The 19,935-nt window shown below is 36.5% G+C and overlaps 1 long non-coding RNA gene across 1 annotated transcript; it reads right to left on the reverse strand.

Moving 5' to 3' along the window:
- Positions 1–2,467: 2,467 nt before the first annotated feature.
- On the reverse strand, positions 2,468–18,089 carry LOC126829298 (uncharacterized). Its single transcript, XR_008788935.1, has 6 exons — positions 17,943–18,089; positions 14,659–14,796; positions 13,615–13,755; positions 13,147–13,245; positions 5,462–5,636; positions 2,468–3,320 (listed from the first exon to the last, which is right to left on the reverse strand). It is a non-coding gene; the product is annotated as an uncharacterized LOC126829298 (long non-coding RNA).
- Between the last annotated feature and the right edge of the window lie 1,846 nt (positions 18,090–19,935).

A 19,935-nucleotide genomic window follows, 5' to 3' on the forward strand; every position in this document is an offset into this window, starting at 1 on the left:
TAAAATCTAACTGAAAAGGTTATAGATCATGTCCAAATTATCAAATAGATGTGTTACTATCACTTAATTATCCAATTAGATATGCTCGACACGTAGTAGGCCTACTGATGTGATGTCTGTCTCGATGCAACAAAAACTTGAGTGGGACACTAAATATCTAGTTATTTCCGTTAAGGAGAAATCCGCTGTATAATAATCATAATTATCCAATGAAAAATAGTTTATTTTGATATCTTTTTGCCACTTTCCGAGTTTTCCGAGTTATGTATTTTCGTAGAGGCCAAAATACAAAACTCGGAAAATTCGGATATTTAATTATAACTGCCATATTGCAGTATTTTGGTTAAATAGATGTATTACTACAACTACTTTCGCCAATTTAAAAAAAATAATATTTTTGATAATTTTCCAACTTTTTCTCTTTTCGAGTTTTATGATTTGACTCGATTGAAAACACAAAACTCGGAAAGGTCGGAAAAAATTGTCCGACTTTTTTGTTTGAATAGAAAACTCGGAAAATATTTTCCGACTTTTAAAAGTCGGACAATTTTTTCCGAGTTTTGTGTTTTCAATCGAGTCAATTCATAAAACTCGGAGAGGGGAAAAGTCGGAAAATATTTTCCGAGATTTCCGAGATTTCCGAGTTTTGTACCTGACCGGTTTCACTGATGAATTGTTAGTTAAATGTAAATAGTCATTAATAATCCCCTGACAGAAAACCGAATATCCCGATCAAGTCATTAAATAATATATTTTCCCCGACGCCGAATTACCGATGGCACGCATAGGTCATGCATGACCTTTCAATATTTGGAATTAGGCCTTGATGCGCAAGATTTAGTTTTAAATAGTGTTTACCGTTATACTTTAGTATTTCATAGACATGTTGGCGTAAAGGCTCAATTTTAAAAGTAGGCCTATGCAAGGCTATGACATTCTCAATTAGGGAAAAAGTTTAAACAAAATTTTACTTTATAATACTGTACTCGGGTGACGAGAGATACAAGAACGCGGCTACTAAAACCGTTGAGACCATAATATGGTGGTTTTGTCGAGAATAGGTACCTGTTCTACACTGATTCGCCCACAGGTATAGTTTGTAATAATATGATAGAATTGTCGTAGGTCTTAAAGACGGATGACCAAATATCCATGGGCTGTGACATGTACAACTGGGTCAATAATAAATCACTATTACTATAAGACTAAATATGCATGGGCTGTTAGGCAATTACAAGTTTTGAAGCTATGTCAACTGTTAAAGATGGTAGGCTATTTGGTTCTCCAAACCTAATTTGGTACAATTCAAACACTGTTAAAAGCGGACATAAGAGAAAATGATTTACCGCACTGAAATGGTCAGCAATATAGGCTTTTAAGTTTCACTTAAATTGGAGGGGGTGGGGGGGGGGTAGGTTATTGCCATTTAAACCATGTAAACACTAGCTAAAATTTGAAAATACATAAATCCATTTAAAATTAGCCTTTATCGCTTGCAGTATGTTTTCGGCAAAGGGGGTAACCCCGTAACCGAAGGTTATTTGCGGAGTACTTAATATTGATAGGGGTAGTCCTCTCATGAATCCAAAAGATTAACATCAAATCTGGAAAAGATCTGTTAAAAACTGTGGCCTATGGGGCATAACTCTGGAACGAAAGATCGCGAAACGCTCTTAATCTCAATGCTTCGAACCAAATTTGTAAAAAAAATCGGTTAAAAATGTAGCCTTTATCGCGTTCGCAAGGTTTCCAGAACAGAAGGCCTTTTCTACACCAAAATTAAACTCAGAGATTGTTTTATCGTTAACCGATATTTTAAGTTTCATCTAAATCGGAAAAACAAGTGTTAAGTGTCCCTAGTTAATTGATGAATTCAAGTTTGATGCGCATCCGTTCTGGAGTTAAGCCCCCCTGCATTTCACACAAAATTTGTGACATACAGAAGGCAGTTTGTGAACCTTCCAGGGGCGACAATTTTTGTCCGATTCAGGAGATGAAAATTAAAACATGTGTTAAGGATCAAAAGTTCTTGGATGAGATTCACTTTGGTACGCATCAGATCCTCCATTCTAGAGCTATAGCCTCTGCTATAGAATGTGAGAAAAACTCTATCCTGTCGTGTTTAATTACCCAATCTGATATAGGTAAAACGGAAGTCAGATGGAATGAAATATACTTCTCGGTTAACTAATCGCGATCCTCACAACTGAGTGTGTGTGTGTGGGGGGGGGGGGTCTCTTAACCCAAGAATTAGTATGGTGCATATCAGGGTTTTTTCTTCTGAAAGTCTACGTTCTACTGCTAGGAGTCTCGTTTCTATGTCAAAATCAGGCCTCATCCAGTTACGCTACTGTACCTAACCGTAGACGTACTGAGCATACATACATGGGGTTTCGAATAGAAGGCAGGACTGACAAAAATGTCACCCAAGTGTAGATTTATTTGTTAGAATTACACACGAAGTAGCTGTTATAATATAAGTTTAATACATGTAAATTAAAGAGCTGAACGATACTGAATGATATGACAAGACAATCTTTACAATGTAGATGGATATTAGAACCTATAGTATAATACCTCACTGACCTGGCCGTTTAAAGGGCGTACGGCACAAGCTCAAATTGAAACTTTGTTTATTATCGCAGCAATGGAACTTGATACTATCTATAAAACACTCATACCTTCGTTCAGAATAAAGTAATTTGAATGAAAATTTCAAAATAAATTTCCCATGATCTATTTTTAAACTATTAAAGCAAGAACGACCTGCCCGTTACCTAAATCTTACATAATGCACCTTTAACTACTGGTATTAAGCCACCAGCGTGCCTCGAAAATTCTAAGACCAGTCCCTGACGATGAACACCTTATAGTTTCGTTATTTCTATTCCACACTTGTAGGTGACAAGGTAACAATTTTTTTCTTGTTGATCAAAGGGGCTTGAGGTATAAATATATCACTTACGTTTTCATACATCAAAAAATAAAGTCAGGATTTCTGAATTAACAATTAATTGTATTTATTATCATTAAAATATTCAATAAAATGGTAAATCAGATATTCTGTCAAAGATTTCTATCAAAATTCAATAAAACGGGAGTGGTGAATTGATATTGCTGGCGGGGGCAAAGGCTTCTGGGAACTACAATTATATAAATTCATACTTTTTCTATGCTGGGAAAAGATATACATAATTACTACCAGAAGTAATCGCATTGTAACAGTGCAGAGAAAAGGCGGTAGCTTTAAATCTAAATCATCGCGACTTGCTGACTTCCACAATAATAATTTTCACAGCAAACCTGTGCCTCGAGTCTTACTGAAAAATACAAAAAATAGGGCTTTGCAATTTTCAGGTAAATTTTCTCTAGCAGTAACAAAGTCGGTATGTCGTATATAAAAACAGGGGAGGGTTCTTTTTATCGAAAAATTTGGAATTTAATTGTCCCACAATAGATCACATCAATAGATGTTTCACTTCGACTAAGACGAGCATTACCAGTTAGTTCCAAAGAATGCATCTAAAACATTTGCCAGATTGGCCACTACAGGCTTTTTGGTGAGTTCAGTAAAGAATTTAAATAAGCCCAGAAAGTTTGCTTTCTTTTTTCTTAAAAAACCCTCCAAACCTCTCTTAACTTGTAAAGCAATTTTTACAAGATTTCGATGATAAAGGCAAACACTTTATAAATAATTGACGAGCAAATTTTTAATCCACCATGAAATGAAATTTTATGGCACGTCAGCTCCAACTAGGCTATATATCCCCAAACATGTAGTGAGATACAAGACGGGCTAAATAATATCAAAAATCAATACAAGCCCCCGCCGAAATCCAGAAATAAATAGATGACACATATTAATTAATTGCACGTTAATCTTTTCAAAAGTATCGAGCAATCAAACTGATAGAATCAAAGACAAAGAAATTGCTTAGATCTGCTTAGCTTTAGCGGAAAATGTTAATCATTGCACTCAGTCAAGACATTCGCCTAATAACCATCAAGTTTAAACATTTTACCTCACTTAAAGGCAGAGTTGTTGTGTACCAAAGTCTTGACAAATTAAGTTGTTTATCGCTCCTTAGTCTAAGCAGAAAATTCTCATCAAACTTAGTCAAGGTAATGATATAATGAATCTATACTCGGATTTTCGTAGCGCTCACCTAATTATAACCGTGCCCAAAAGCATCAACCAATCAAACTGCTGATCTCTGCTTACCGTTAGCAGAAAATGCAAAATGCTCATCTTCTCACTCCATCAAGGCATCGACCTAATAAAAACCTACTCCAAGTGTGAACATTGTTGCTCAATTAGAATCAATCAAATTGCTTATCGCTCTGCTTACCCTTGAACAGAAAATGTTCATTATGGAACTATACGCCAAATTTCATCAGAAAATGTTCATTATGGAACTTTGTCAAGGTATTGATGTAATGCACCTATACTCTAAGTTTGGTCACCCTCACTTAATTAGAGGGGGGTTGGATGGCCGAATGGTTAGCACGTGCGCGCTGTATCATAAAGTCTGTCATTGAGTCAACTGACGTGGTTTCGAATCCCCGGTTGTAGGTGGGTTTTCTCCGGGTCCTCCGGTTTCCTCCCACTGCTAAAGACCCCTACGCGCAAGCGAATTATTGAAATAAAATTAAACCATATGTTAGTCCCGAAATGACCTGGTTTGTGTCGACTGGACGTTAAACCCCCTCTCTCTCTCTCTCTCTCTCTCTCTCTCTTAATTAGAACTAAAGTTGTCTGTAGCTCAATATTAGACTTTGCGCATTTCGAATCATTTGCCTACACCGGTCACAAATGTAGTCTGTAGGGAGTTTACAAAAATTGTGGACGACGGACCGACGGACGAACAGACACAAGACCACATTTCCGTGTGGGCGTATAAAAAGCCAACATGTGTTGTGTTTCGCTACTAAATGTTTGCATAAACTGAGATAACTCTGCGAGTTGCCAACACATCAATTATTGGGAGGCTTTCGACACGATTACTTTATTGAAAAATACCCAACGTTAAATTGAAGCATCAAGTGATGATGTCTATTTAAAATTGTTACGTTATAAAGTGTTAACAAGCAATCGAGAGAAAATAATAATCGCTATAGTAAGACATTGTCATAATAAGAGAGAGAGAGAGAGATCGGGTTTAACGCCCACTCGACACAAACTAGGTCATTTCGGGACTAACATATGGTTTAGTTGTATTTCAATAATTCGCTTGCGCGTAGGTAGGACAGGCGACCCTACTCCTTGTCACGTACAACCGGGGATTCGAAACCACGCCAGTTGACTCAAAGACAAGCTTTATGATACAGCGCGCACGTGCTGGCCATTCAACCTCTCTTGGCATAATAAGGATAGTGTTCTAAGAGAGACTTCAGGTTCCAGTTCAAAATTTCTATTCGTTCCAAACATTGCATTTCCAATATTTTATAATTGTCATCTCACCTGCACGCCTTTGTCTGTTCCCTGTATTGTACGGTCGAATATTAAGCATCCAGTGTGACGTCACATTTCTACAATGATCGGCGATTTCAGCACCAGCAAATTTTCTCAGAACGTCTAGGTTGATTGGTTCTGGTGTGTAGTCAAAACGAACTTTCGGCGGATATCTGTCCTTGCCCTAATCAAGATAGAAATGGCATTTATAAACATAAAAGAAGTATATTATAACATGTCGATAATCCGCATTTCCGCGGCCTTCCGTTCCGGGGTTACCCCCTTTACTCCATGCCTAATAGCATATCGAATATTCTCCACACATATTACACCCCGTTCAACCTTTATGTAATACTATTTTAATGATTCAGTCACAGTTAATAAATGATAGAACTAAAATCCGTTTGTGGAAGTTTCGTCATTTTTATACGCCCACATTTTCATGTGGACGTATATTGTCGTCGCCCCTGTCCGTCCGGACGTCCGTCCGTCCGTCCGTCTACAATTTGTTTGTGGACTCTCTACAGGTCACAATTCTTGTCCGATTTTGACGAAACTTGAAATATAGGTTTATCCCCAAAAGATCTCGGCTGCTTTCGATATTGGCATGTATCGGATCGAAACTTCATAGATTATGGCACCTGTTTGTACGAAAAATCACGTTTTTAGCTTGTGGACCCTATAGAGGTCACAATTTTTATCCGATTTTGTTGAACCTTGACATGTAAGTTTATTACCCAAAGATCTCAGTTGTGCATATCGGACCGTAACTTCCTGAATTATGGCCCCTGATTGTACGAAAAATCGCGTTTTTAGCTTATGGACCCTATAGAGGTCATAATTTTTATCTGATTTAAAAAACCGTATAATTATATCACCGTTACACCCTAAGGAAGGTTGAGTTCGAATTTCGTGAAAATCGGACCAAAATTGCCGGACAAAATGGCCGCCGTTTGTACGCGAATAGTGTAAAAAATATGGAAATCAAGGCTGTGTACCCTGTATGGGTCACAATTTTAATTCGATTTTGTTGAAACATGACATGTAAGTTTATTACCCAAAGATCTCAGTTCCTTTCGATATTTGTGCATATCGGACCGTAACTTCCTGAATTATGGCCCCTGATTGTACGAAAAATCGCGTTTTTAGCTTATGGACCCTATACAGGTCATAATTTTTTATCTGATTTAAAAAACCGTATTATTATATCACCGTTACACCCTAAGGAAGGTTGAGTTCGAATTTCGTGAACATTGCCGGACAAAATGGCCGCCGTTTGTACGCGAATAGTGTAAAAAATATGGTGAATCAAGGCTGTGGACCCTGTATGGGTCACAATTTTAATTCGATTTTGTTGAAACTTGACATGTAAGTTTATAACCCACAGATCTCAGTTTCTTTCGATATTCGCTCATATCGGACCGTAACTTCCTGAATTATGGCGCCTGATTGAACGAAAAATCGCGTTTTTAGCTTGTGGACCCTATAGAGGTCATAATTTTTATCTGATTTAAAAAACCGTATTATTATATCACCGTTACACCCTAAGGAAAGGTAGAGTTCGAATTTCGTTAAAATCGGACCAAAATTGCCGGACAAAATGGCCGCCGTTTGTACGCGAATAGTGTAAAAATATGGTAAATCAAGGTTGTGGACCCTGTATGGGTCACAGTTTTAATTCGATTTTGATGAAACTTGAAATGCATGTTTATAACCTAAAGATCTTGGTTTCTTTCGATATTGCCGCATATCGGATCGTAACTTCCTGAATTATGGCACCTGATTATAGGAAAAATCGTGTTTTTAGCTTGTGGACCTTATATAGGTCATAATTTTTATCCGATTTAAAAAACCTTATTATTATATCACTGTTACACCCTAAGGAAGGTTGAGTTCGAATTTGGGGAAAATCGGGCCAAAATTGCCGGACAAAATGGCCGCCGTTTGTACACTAATAGTGTAAAAATAGGGTATATGTCAAGGTTGTGGACCCTGTATGAGTCACAATTTTAATTCGATTTTGATGAAACTTGAAATGCATGTTTATAACCTAAGATCTTGGTTCCTTTCGATATTGTCGCATATCGGATTGTAACTTCATGAATTATGGCCCCTGATTATACGAAAAATCGCCTCTTTTAGTTTGTGGTCCCTCTGAAGGTCACAGTTATTATCTGATTTTAAAAATCGTTTGAATATATCACTGTAACACCATAATAAAGGTTGAGTTCAAATTTCCTGAAAATCAAACCAAAACTACCGGACAAAGTGGCCGCCGCTTGTACGCGAAAGGTGTAAAAATATGGTATATCAAGGTTGTGGACCCTGTAGAGGTTACAATTTTAATCCGATTTTGATGAAACTTGAAATGCATGTTTATAACCCAAAGATCTTGGTTCCTTTCGATATTTGCGCATATCGAATTGTAACTTCATGAATTATGGCCCTTGATTGTAGGAAAAATCACTTTCTTTTTAGCTTGTTCTCTATCCATCTCTCAAAAATGTGGGCGTATCCTGCCTGGCAGCCGCTGGTTTTTTTCAGTCAATGATGTTATTCGGCTACGGATAATCAAGTAGGACGGGTACCGTACTTCCGTTTCTGCCCCCTTCCCTTGAACTGTCTCTTTCGATTAATTCTATTACCATCTTTGTTATTAGTATGTTGTGTTATATTAATTCTGCATGAACCTGGAATTGTTGGTGTTTGTTGGACCCCCGGTTGCACGTGACAACCTCGTAGGTTTTCTCCCATCTGTTAGTCCTGAAATGACCTAGTTTGTGTCAAGTGAACGTTACCCCCCCGCCCTTTCTCTCAATCTTTCTGTTTGTTGAACGCGTCCTTTGCTACTTACTAGCGCTAGGTCATTTCGGGACTAACATGGTTCATTTTATTTCAATAATCCGCGTCGCGTAGGGGTATTTAGCAAAGGAAGAAACCAAAGATCCCGGAGAAAACCCAAGAGGTTGGACAGGCAATCCTACTCGAAACCATGTCACTTGACTCAATGACATACCTTGTGATTTCACATGCATGTGTTAAACCACTAGACCCCCACCCTCATATCGAATAAAAGTACGGCTTATTTCAAATATGATTGGCATATAAAGAAAGTAGAGACTTCAATCTTACTAAAAAGAAATACTGGATTCCCTGAAAAACAACCATGGGACATGGACAGATAAAAAATGTAAGGGTATCACAAACTGGCGGTCGAACCGTGAGAACACTGACAAACGTAAATTACATACTTTGCGGAAAATAAGTGAGCAAAGAATGATTCAACAATGAAATGGATCTTCCTTCTAATTACTAAAATGAAATGAGTTTCAACGTCCTACTGTTCTGCTCCGACTGGGCTAATGAAACAGGTATACACCATACAGGGGGCTGTGAGCGAAATTTTGCCCAGACAGGGTGCTACATCCTACTCTTATATTGAATTTCAACTACCAAGCGATTATTTACGTGCCCACCAATGTATACCCGGGACCTGTTTTTCGTCCCATCCGAACGACTACAGAGCTGGCCATGTCAGACCCTCCATCCTGCACCACTGACATAAAATCCGGATGAGCTTTTTCGGCCAACACCGAGAGGGAACCCGCGACCTCCAGGTTAGCGTGTCAGTACCTTACCCAGTCACCGTGGTTCTCTTCTAATTACCGCGACAGTCAAATCACGTGTCAATATTGGATGCGATAGCAAATCACGTTTCAATATTAGCTGTCATAGCAAATCACGCAGGAAGAGATCATATAATAAAGCAAATTAAAAAAGAAAAAAATGAAAGAAGAAAGGACTGGAAAAATGATGATTAGAGGGTAACTGTTCAATTCTAATAGTAAAGATTGTTGTTATGGTATTTTGGAATCTAAAATTCAGTTTAGTATACTATAAAAGTGGTGGACAATAATTTCACTTTTCAAATAGACTCAATAGATTTTAAAAGTTCATATTCAAATTGTTGTCGGTGGAAATAGAAAATGAATGGACCAAAAAATAATTAGACATTGCCAAGTAAATAGGCGTTACCTTGATGTAGTAGTTAATTTGGATTTGGAGCCACAATATTATCTAGGTGAATAGTTAGCCTATTATAAGACTTTAGTCCCAAATTTCAAAACTTTTGTTAAGGCTTTTGACCCATTTGAGCATAATAATCTGCCGGGGTCTGTACACAAGACAAGACACAATAAGTGTTATGCAAAGTTGAAACAAAATAGAGACCCAATATGTGTTTGTTTAAACATTCTGAACCATAGAATGTATATTTATTGCCCACTTCTTATTTTTAAGGCTGGGAGATCCTTGGAAGTGTATTTGATGTGTGATGATAACAACAACGAGAGAACCTTACCATGCCTTTTGAATATTAAATCATCGAATTATTTTATAATTCTGGAAAAGAATGCAGTGATGTAAAAGCTATTTTTATCTGTTTTATTTGACCTGTTTTTTTATTATTTTTTTTTATGTTAAATATCCTCCCCACACACAATTTGGTTTAAATTCTATCCAGATATTTGTGTATAATATAGACTGTAAAGTGATCTATAAATCACTCAGAATTTTACCGGAAATCATAATGTATTAAATAGACATTATCTAGACATATACACCAAATGTAGATCGAATATACACAGAATTACAGAAAACCCTTGGGGTACATTAAGGTGACTTTCTCTTGCTTATAAAATGAAATGGGGTTTACTTATTTTGGACGTTAGGTAATCTACATGTATATCCCAGTTACGCGATTAATTAAAAAGGAGGCCAAAATGTTTATGACTTACTTCATCGTTTATATCTGAGTTGTTTAGCGATCGTCAGCGAACAAGCGTATATTAGATTCATTGTCACTTACAATATCACTTATGTAAATAAGAAATAGTAACTGACCTAAAAAAATTGAACCCTGCGGTACCCCAGAAGTAATGTTGTGAAAAAAAGAACCCTTTGTTTTCGATTCGATAAATAATCTTTGACGAATATTAAAGTTTTATTTCTGATACCTATTGAGCTTAGGTTATGCAGTATGCCTTCGTGTCAAACGCGATTTGACTTTATGTTCATTGTCTATGGCTATATATATATAATCATACATCTCAATCAATTGGTAAAGAGAAGAATTGTTTGGTTGAAAGCCCGCCTGTAAAGGGTTATAAGTTTGGGCTTTAAAGTGAAATTAAAAATATGTTTGTAAATAATTTTCTCAAATACTTTCCCCATTGAGCTGAGAAGAGATGTAGGCTTATGAATATCGCCTTTCTTATATATCGGGACTACATGAGCTTCCTTCCAGCAGTTTGGAAAATACAATTTTCTAATAAAATGTTAAAAAGTTTACATAGGGGTTTACTCAAAGAGTTGGCTAAGTTTTTCAAAATGATATTATTGATATTGTCAGGACCACTAGATGTTTTTAAGGGAAAGGAGAGTAAATTCAACGTCATATCGATTTACAAAGAGATCGTTTATGGTCGTATTGTAGTTTGTAACAATGGGAGTGCATTATAAGGTTTAGAGTCTGTTACTAATTGGGACACAAAATAACCGTTCATGAGATTTGCCTTGTCAACATTTTCGAAATAAACAGTATCATTCGATTTAAGTGGCGGTAGTTTATATTCAGAATTTCTCTTATTAAAAGACACGTTGGTTTTTTTTTAATCAACGACTACCATTTTGATTCATTAAAGTTATCTTCGTTTAAAAGGGGGGGGGGGGGCATTATGGGGGCATTATAAAGAGCTGACTGTTCTCACTATAACATTTAAAATATAGATAACGTAAAGAGAATATGCTGAAGATGTCAGTCAAATTACTCCACTCAGAACCAAGATATTAGCGATTGAATTTTAGGCTAGTCTCGATCATGATTACTAAAGTCGGTACGATAAAAATCGAAGTCTCGATTATCCATTTTGACGTTAAATCATATAACAAATAAATGTCCTCAAATCCGGTAAATATCACAGGCTTGCGATGGCATCGAGAGTTGATTATGTCTAATGTCTAAGTAATAATTTAGATAACATTTCAGGCCTAAAGAAAGACCTCGGCACAACCCAGGTAATCAGGACAGCTCACGATAGTAAGGTCATTCAATGATTTCGAGGTCGGTTAAACACTTGTTGGTTGTGAGAAGTTAAAGCTATTTAATTATGAGATTATGCAGTATGCTATTTTTAATAGTAAGAAAATCAATTTTAAAATATCCTAAAATAATAATATTAAAGTCAACAAAATGACGAGTTGCACTACAACTTTTTTCTATCAGATCCCAATAATCGGTGGTTGTTCAGTTGATGGTTGTTGAACCTATTGAAAACTTTTTGTTTTTAAAATGCACTTCAATCCAAATCGCCTCGAGTTGTTTAATGATAAGATCATAACGTGGTTTAAAATATAAGTTAGATTTATTATAGACTGCCACCCTACACCCCACCATCTTCAATAACACGGGCCTGTATATCCGTGTATGCTCAGGCTATCTAAGGGTGTATTATTATGTAGAAGCAAATCTGTGTTATTATATTGAAACATGTAGAAGAAAATCGGTGCTATTTTTATATTTTATACTAGTATGGTTATCATATTCAAATACTTAGGTTGATTTACAAGACTGTGTTTGCAATATCATGTCACAGAAATTAAACTTTTTCAGCTACGTGTTCAGGCGTGGTGATTTGCTGTTATGTATTTCATTTGTTTGTATAGCGCTTTTCAGATTTTGAAAGTATTTCTATTTTGTGCATAATAAATGTTTTTATATATACATAGTGCTTGGTTTGTTGGTTGTTATTACATTTAGATTATTTAAATTATATTTTTTGGGGTATGGGATATTGTGTACATAATTATTATATTGTATAACACATTTTTATTAGTATATATTGAAATTAACTTCTGTTTATTAACATTCGAAATGTCTGTTTAGTATTGATTTGGCAGTATTAATTTAATTTTTCATATAATTTATTGAATAAATAATAATTCAACAAACAAATTTATTGTTATGCCATCAAACAGTGCAGTTTTTAAACCGAACCAAAGGGGGGGGGGGGGGGGCTGCATGGGAAAGGTTGCTATACTGGATATAAATTGGTAAAATACAACAAGTTTTTGCTGGTTGTTATACACAAGTTTCTATGAAACAACAAAAGTATCAGGATATTCAAGACATGTTTCATAAATTTTAACACAAATGATGAGTAGATTTTCACACAAGTTTGTGTTATTTGATAAAATTTAGTACATGTATGACATTAAGAGCGATTGGTTTTTAGTATATCGCTGGATCTGTTTGGAACAAGGGAAGTATAGCAGGAAAAGAGGGGATAATGTTATTAGAGCAATGGGAATATGATGACATTGACGCGGGCATTTCCATGAGTATTTGTGGTAACTCTTTCGAAATTCGAGAGAAATTTTTCAGTAATTAGGGCACTTTCTCAGAGGAGAGGGCACTTTTTCGAAAGGGAGGATACATAGCCACACAGACACACCTATACTCAGATTCGAGCAGTATCCACCATTTCCGGTTTCTTTTGGGTTTTTTTTGCACTTATGAGGGCAAGGTAAGCAACATGCCTACCCACCCAGTACACCTCTGGTGACATGGGTTCGTTGTCAAATCATAGAAAGCCAAAAGTGGTCGTATAAAAGGAAAATAAGTTATTGTTACTCACGGTATGAGATGACCAAAATTTTAGACCTTCATCAAACGTATGATCAAGGCGATCAATGTAACATCGGTTAGTTGTCAAATCATAAAAAGCCAGAAGTTTCTGAAAAATATACATACATGTATGTAGATGTAAAATAATATTAAAATGTTCCTCCACTGATCGATGTTTAAGATTCATTTCCATGATTTAATACATTTACATGGATCCGAAGTGTTGAAAATAGATTGTATGTAAAATTGGGGACATATTATGTCAATCTATATCTATACTATAAACATTTTAAGAGCCCATTTGTGATATGCAAGCTGTTCGAAGAAACTGCTCTACTATGGTTCTTTTGAACATATTATATGAAATTATATTTTATGTTATTCAAAAATAAGACCCCAAAATAGCTATAGCTAAAATCCACTATCCCGGAGCACTTTGAAGCCTTTTATGAAGGAATATAATACTTGAAAAACTTACTCGGTCATAGTTGTGAAGAGCATTCAGAGCATCTATTGGTCCAATCTGTTTATTGCTGACATAAATCAACTCCTTGTCGTAATCAACATGAATATGTTCGGGTACAGTGTACCCATCCGTTATGGCCGTGGATTTGTATTCCTGTCAAGGGAGATAAATACAAAAAGAAATGCAAATGCCCTTAAATGAATTACGGGTTGAATAATTTAAGTTGTGGAAATGCCTCCTAATGAATGAATTGAATTTGAATTGTGGAAATGCTCGCTAATGAACGAAGTGAAGTTAAGTAATTGTCATCGGGTAGCAAGAAGTATTATAGCGCGAAGTATTAAATCTCAACCTTGCTTTTAGTATTCATCAATTTCGTCGGTATTTACAAATGCACATCTTCTTTTGTGTGTCATTCAGTCTGGTTCTCAATTTAAATTAATGAAAACATGTAAAGTATAGTACAATGCATCTGGGTGGGGAATATAACGTAAAGTATAACGTACTCTCCTGAAATTAGTTACCTCGCCAATAAATTATATTTCAACTTTTCATTAATTATGGATGCTGCAAACTGCCTGGCGCTTTCAACCCCAAAGGGGTTAAATCAAACGCAGCGTATAACAAAAGCAGTAAACATACGTTGTTGTTGTTCGTAGTAGTTCACGTCCGCTGCCTCCGAAGGCGATATCGCAGACATGGTTGTCTTATTTATAGTATATTCAATTCAGCGCAGGGGTCTTTCTTGTCGGAGGAAATTGGGGTACCCGGACTAGAACCACGAGGTTGAGAAATCGACCCTACTTTGAACTACATACTGGCACTCAAGGGATTAAATCCACGACCGGTGCCAGAGGTGACTGGCCAACTGAAGCTCGAAGGCCATTCTGAACCTGCATAAAACATACAGAATTTTGCTTCTTTTTATGACCCATACGATATGTGTTTTCAAAGTATAATTTGCCCCGGTCGTATGAATGTGTTTTCAAATCTATTATCACATTACATATTTGGTCCATTCCATTAATATAGAAATATGACGTATCTGTTATTTACCTCTTTACTAAAAAGATGGTGATTGTATGCGACGGCACCAAATGTAGTAGCAGCAATAATAAGAAGTGCCACAACTACACATGTTGATATTATACACACACGATGTGTGGAACGTTTAGAGGTTGTTCTTTCTGTATCCTGAAATAAAGAGAAATGGGTTTTAACATTATTACTCATACATATGTGTTCCCTTGGGTTTAACATAGCCAACCCCTTTAAACTTAATATTGCATGAAAATTACCCGATAAAGAATCACTCGCCCTTTGGAGATTAAACTCCCAGGCTAGTTTTTGTAAAACTTATAAGTATATACAAAATGGATAAGAACAATTTGTTCAATTTACGAAGCTTCTACAAGGTATAATCTAAATTATTTACAAATGACAGCATAAATTTAATTGAATAAATGTATCCTTGGATCCTTGAGAACAACAGGTCCATGTTATGAGAGTGATTGGGTGGTCGAATCGTTAACGCGTGCGCGTACGTGACAAGGAGTAAAGTCGTCTGTCCAATCTCGTACAAGTGAATTATTGAAATAAAATTGAACCATGTTAGTCCCGAAATGACCTAGTTTATGACGAGAGGACGTTGAACCCCATTTCTGTCTCCCCATGTTCTTCTTTAAGTGGCATTTAATAATTGAACATTAACATAGAACGAAAAGACCCTTGGATGCTTTGAAAGGTATAACATAGATAATAACATTATTATTGGTAATACAAATATAAACATTTTTGACTGAACATTGCAATTAGCAAACGGCACAATTAAGTTAATGAGAATCGAATGATAACTGTTTATCATAACGACATCTTGAACGGTTTGTGACATATGCTCCGGAATACAAATTGTATATCAAATTTGTTTCCATAGAAACTTGATAATCCACTTGCGAATTACAATTATTCCTACGATGTTAATTAAGTAAGTGTGAAGCGTTTCCTTTTCGTTAGTATACTTTTTTATAATAAGAAACATGTGGATATCAAGAACTTCAAAAGGCTTATAATATCCATAAATTCGAAATAAAAAACACGAAACGGATTCAAATATGTGTCATTTTCAATAAATATTACCGTGAAAATATGGCCTCACAATATCCAATACATAATGATTATTTTAAAATAAGTAAACGACGTCATGTTCTGTGGGGCCTCGAGCGTCATTTGTAACGAACAAAGCGAAACCATATCCCACAAGGCATCGCTGAACTAATTGAAAATGGTTGATCCTTAAGTGACGCGCAGAATGGACTAAACAAGAACAAACGATTGCGATTCAATTCTGGGACAAAATGTGGACATACTAAATACACTTTATTATCTTGTGGAATTTGTTACCACATAGGCGGCCCTGAAGAGATTTTTGAGAAAGTCAACAATTTTGTGGTACTCTTGATCATGGGATAAACTGTTAATGTTTCAGGAAAATAAATAGAAAATGTTTCATAAACTTTTCAAAACGCCCCCAAGCCATACCATGAGAAGTCATTGCTGTTATTGTCTCTTGTAATACGGATTTGGAACGATATTTAATTTGATTTGTTAAGATTAGGTACAGCGGGTTTGATCATGATAAATGAATAATAGTCTGCAGTCGATGTTTTATTCTAATGTCGGGGGTTTGAAGAGGTTCTTCTGATATGCTTACAAAGTCCGACGTCCGACAAGGTTCTATTTGTTGATGACACAATGCTATGTTCTTCTGCAATAGATTTATGGAATTTTGAAGATGCACAGTAATGTGATTTAAGTGATGTGGCTATTAAATGGGTGGTAACCTGTGATCGTAATAAAATAATAATCGTCACTAATACAATGTAATGGTTCCTATAATTTAAATATTAAATTTAAAACACACATTTGAGTACAAATCTTAAACATTTAGGCATGTATACCCAGGACAATTTTAAATGGATTTGTAATATATTGTAGTAATGCGAATTGGAATTTCGGTAATACATTGACATCCGGTTTTATAGAAATAGATGTAAATTTTGGTTTAGGAGATGGACATTGGATATGGAATGGATCACATCAACACCATTGGAATTAGTTGAGGGGGAATTTATGTCATTTTATGACGTGGAAATAAAAATTAATTTTCGCTTTCCTGTAACAAATTTAGAAAAGATTGGACAGATGTTTATTATTACGGGATTTACATACTGAGTTGTCACAGGATTTCACGTTATTAAAGGTCGGATGCGTCATTTGCATTTTCGCGAAAACATCTAATTTCTAACGGCTTAATCGACACAAAATATGTTCTCAGATTGCTAATTTAACATTTAGTAAAGAAAACAAAAACAAAATATCAACACTAGATAATCTCCCGGCTCGGATTCAATCGGATTTATAAAAGGCCCATCAGGTTTCCCCGATGTCAATAATATATAGCGACGTCTTGTTACATAGCGTACAGCATGTCAATATCATATTAGTACAACCATTTTTGGACTGATATTCCTAATAGAGATTAAATTTTCACAATATTGTAGTTTAGAAGTAATTCTTATAGCGTCAAATGACATATAATGTAGTTTGGAAGTGATTTCTGTAGCGCCGTTGGCTGGCTAACCTGGAGCTGGAGGTCGGGTGTTCGATCCCTACATTGGACCGAGAAAGTTCATCCAGATTTTCAGGCGATGTTCCCCCTTGTCAGTGGTACAGAACAGGGGGCCTGGCAAGAGATAACGTATAGTCGTTCGGATGGAACGTAAAAACCGAGGTCTCTTGTACACATTGGCGTGCACGTAAAATATCCCTTGGCAGTTGATAAAAGAGTATGCCGTTAAACCCCATTTTCATTTCATTTCCTTAGCGCTAAATGACTCATCAAGCCTTCAATTTTATATACCGCTTTTTAATAAATAGTAATTATGCTATTCATTTTTGATTTTGAATTAGAAACAACACATTTGAAATCGGAGCCTTCATGTTGCGTGGCATTGACAGAATCTAGACGTTCGGGTTGTACGAAACCCGAGCGCCCGTGTACACAGTGGTATATACGTAAACGAACAGTTGGGAGTTCGAAATAAGAGAAGGCCGTAGCTCTGCTATCCTGGCAAAATTGTCCCCATAGCACGCTGTATGACGTAAGTCCGTCTTCATTAGCATAATCCTTGCAGAAAAGTAGAGCGGTAAACCCCATTTCACTATAATATGTTAGCAACCTTGAATCTACTGAAGAAAATTCATGAATGTTTAAAGTATATAATAAATTATCACAGAATATTAGTGGCGAGCATTTGCTGAAAGTAAAATATTGACATTACCTCTGGTTTCGTCTGTAGATTCACGGTAGGTGGCGACATGATTAATGCTTTCTTCCAGTGCACACAGAATTTGCAATGGGTAGTACCATGGCATCTAGGGCTCATATATAAGATTGGACAAGGACGAAGGCGTGTTTTTGTTAATTATTTCCACCAATCGCTGCATTGAACGCTAGCTCTCTATTATACTATAACACCCCATCTAAATGCGTAATCATATCTTAACGCCTCTGATGGTTATGTAGAACCCCTTGCAAATAATAATATAAATATCACACCAAAACTGGTTCAGTTTACAATTTTTCACCACATCTCCAACTTTACCTGAAAAATAGGGCTCCTTCCCAAACACAGAATTGAACCCAGGAAATGTTCTCAAAACGCAACCTGACTTCTGAGATAGAAATGTGTGCTCCATGATTTTCAACTCATGCTGCACGTGCTGTTCATCGTAACCAGCCCTATAAAATGCACCTCATACCTGGTTGAATCATTCACATTACAACGTCAGCAGTATGCCACCACTCAAGACAGCTCAGAGGAATCAGGCGCTTGGAAGACTCGACGCTGGCCCAAGCCGTTGCCAATCACTTCCAGGTCAATGTTCGGACCATCTACAGGCTTCAGCAACGCTTTCGGGCCACCAACACCACAGATGATCGCCGCCGAACTGGTAGACCAAGGGTTACCACAAGGCGACAAGAACAAGACCGTCATGTTGTGCGACAGAACGAGCAGAATCCCTTCACACAGGCAACTGAGACAGCACGAAAGACAGTGGGAACACAGGGAAGACCCATCAGTATCGATACAGAGCGCCGACATTTCACCAGAGAGAACACCCATTGCCGTAGACTTTACCGTGGACAGTCCTCACTCCTCGTCATCGACGTGAACGTCTACAGTTTGCCGAACACCAGAACTAGCTACACAGGCAATGGAGAACTGTTATATTCACAGATGAGAATTGGTATTGCGCATCAACTGCAGATGGCAGGACCAGAATATGGCGTCGACGTGGCCAGAGTTATTCTGACCAATGTGTCATGGAACGAGACAATGGTTTGGGGTGGAATCGGCCTGAACCAGAGAGTGACTCCTGTGTCTATGTCTATGTAAAAATGACTAACTATCGATAGCATTTTAAGAACACAGATACGAGATTGTTTTTGGCACCTACATACTAGTAATCATTTTTGTTTATTTGGGAGAATGATCTCCCGTTCGTCTCAGCTTTGGATTGTTTGGGATTAAAACACAATCAACCATAAAGTCATCATGTGCTGGTTCAAATATCTACTACGGGTTCTTTGATGTGCACATTTATGGCAAGGTTTGGATAATAATCATTTTATATAGCGTCGACAATTCAACTCAGCGAGCTCTACATATGTAAAACTAATATAAAATTACATAAATCACAACACATTAATCCATAAAAAAGACATAAACAAAAAACATTATTTAGTATACATGGTATACACAGCTAGAACCGTATTCAATCAGCTGTATATTTGATTTAAAAGTTCGGTGTTCGGATACTTTTTAAAACGTTTAATAGAATTTGCACTTTTGATTTCGTTTGATGTTCAATTCCATAACTTCGGAGCACAGACTGCAAAAGATCTATCAAATGCTTAATTAAGAGGTTTTCTGATTGTGATCGAGGGGTTCTGCAAGGTTTATTGGTTTGAGAAGGTCTCTAAGGTATTGAGATAAAGAATCGTCATTTAGAGCAGAATACGTATTTTAAAATTGAAATTTTTCTGAATTGGTGTCATATGTTCATTTGGTTTATTCTTGGTTATGATCCGGGCTGCTTTATTTTGAAGTTTCGGAAGTCGTTTAATTTTATTTTCTGGTAGATTGTACAAAAGTGAATTACAGTAGTCGCGTCTTGATGTAACCATAGTGTTTACCAGCATGCTAGTCGTGCCACTATCAATGAAAGATCTAATTTTTCCAATATTATAAATCTGAAAATTAAAATCTT

Source organism: Patella vulgata, chromosome 8 (genome assembly GCF_932274485.2).
Source record: "Patella vulgata chromosome 8, xgPatVulg1.2, whole genome shotgun sequence".
In the NCBI taxonomy this organism is placed as follows: Eukaryota; Metazoa; Mollusca; class Gastropoda; family Patellidae; genus Patella; species Patella vulgata.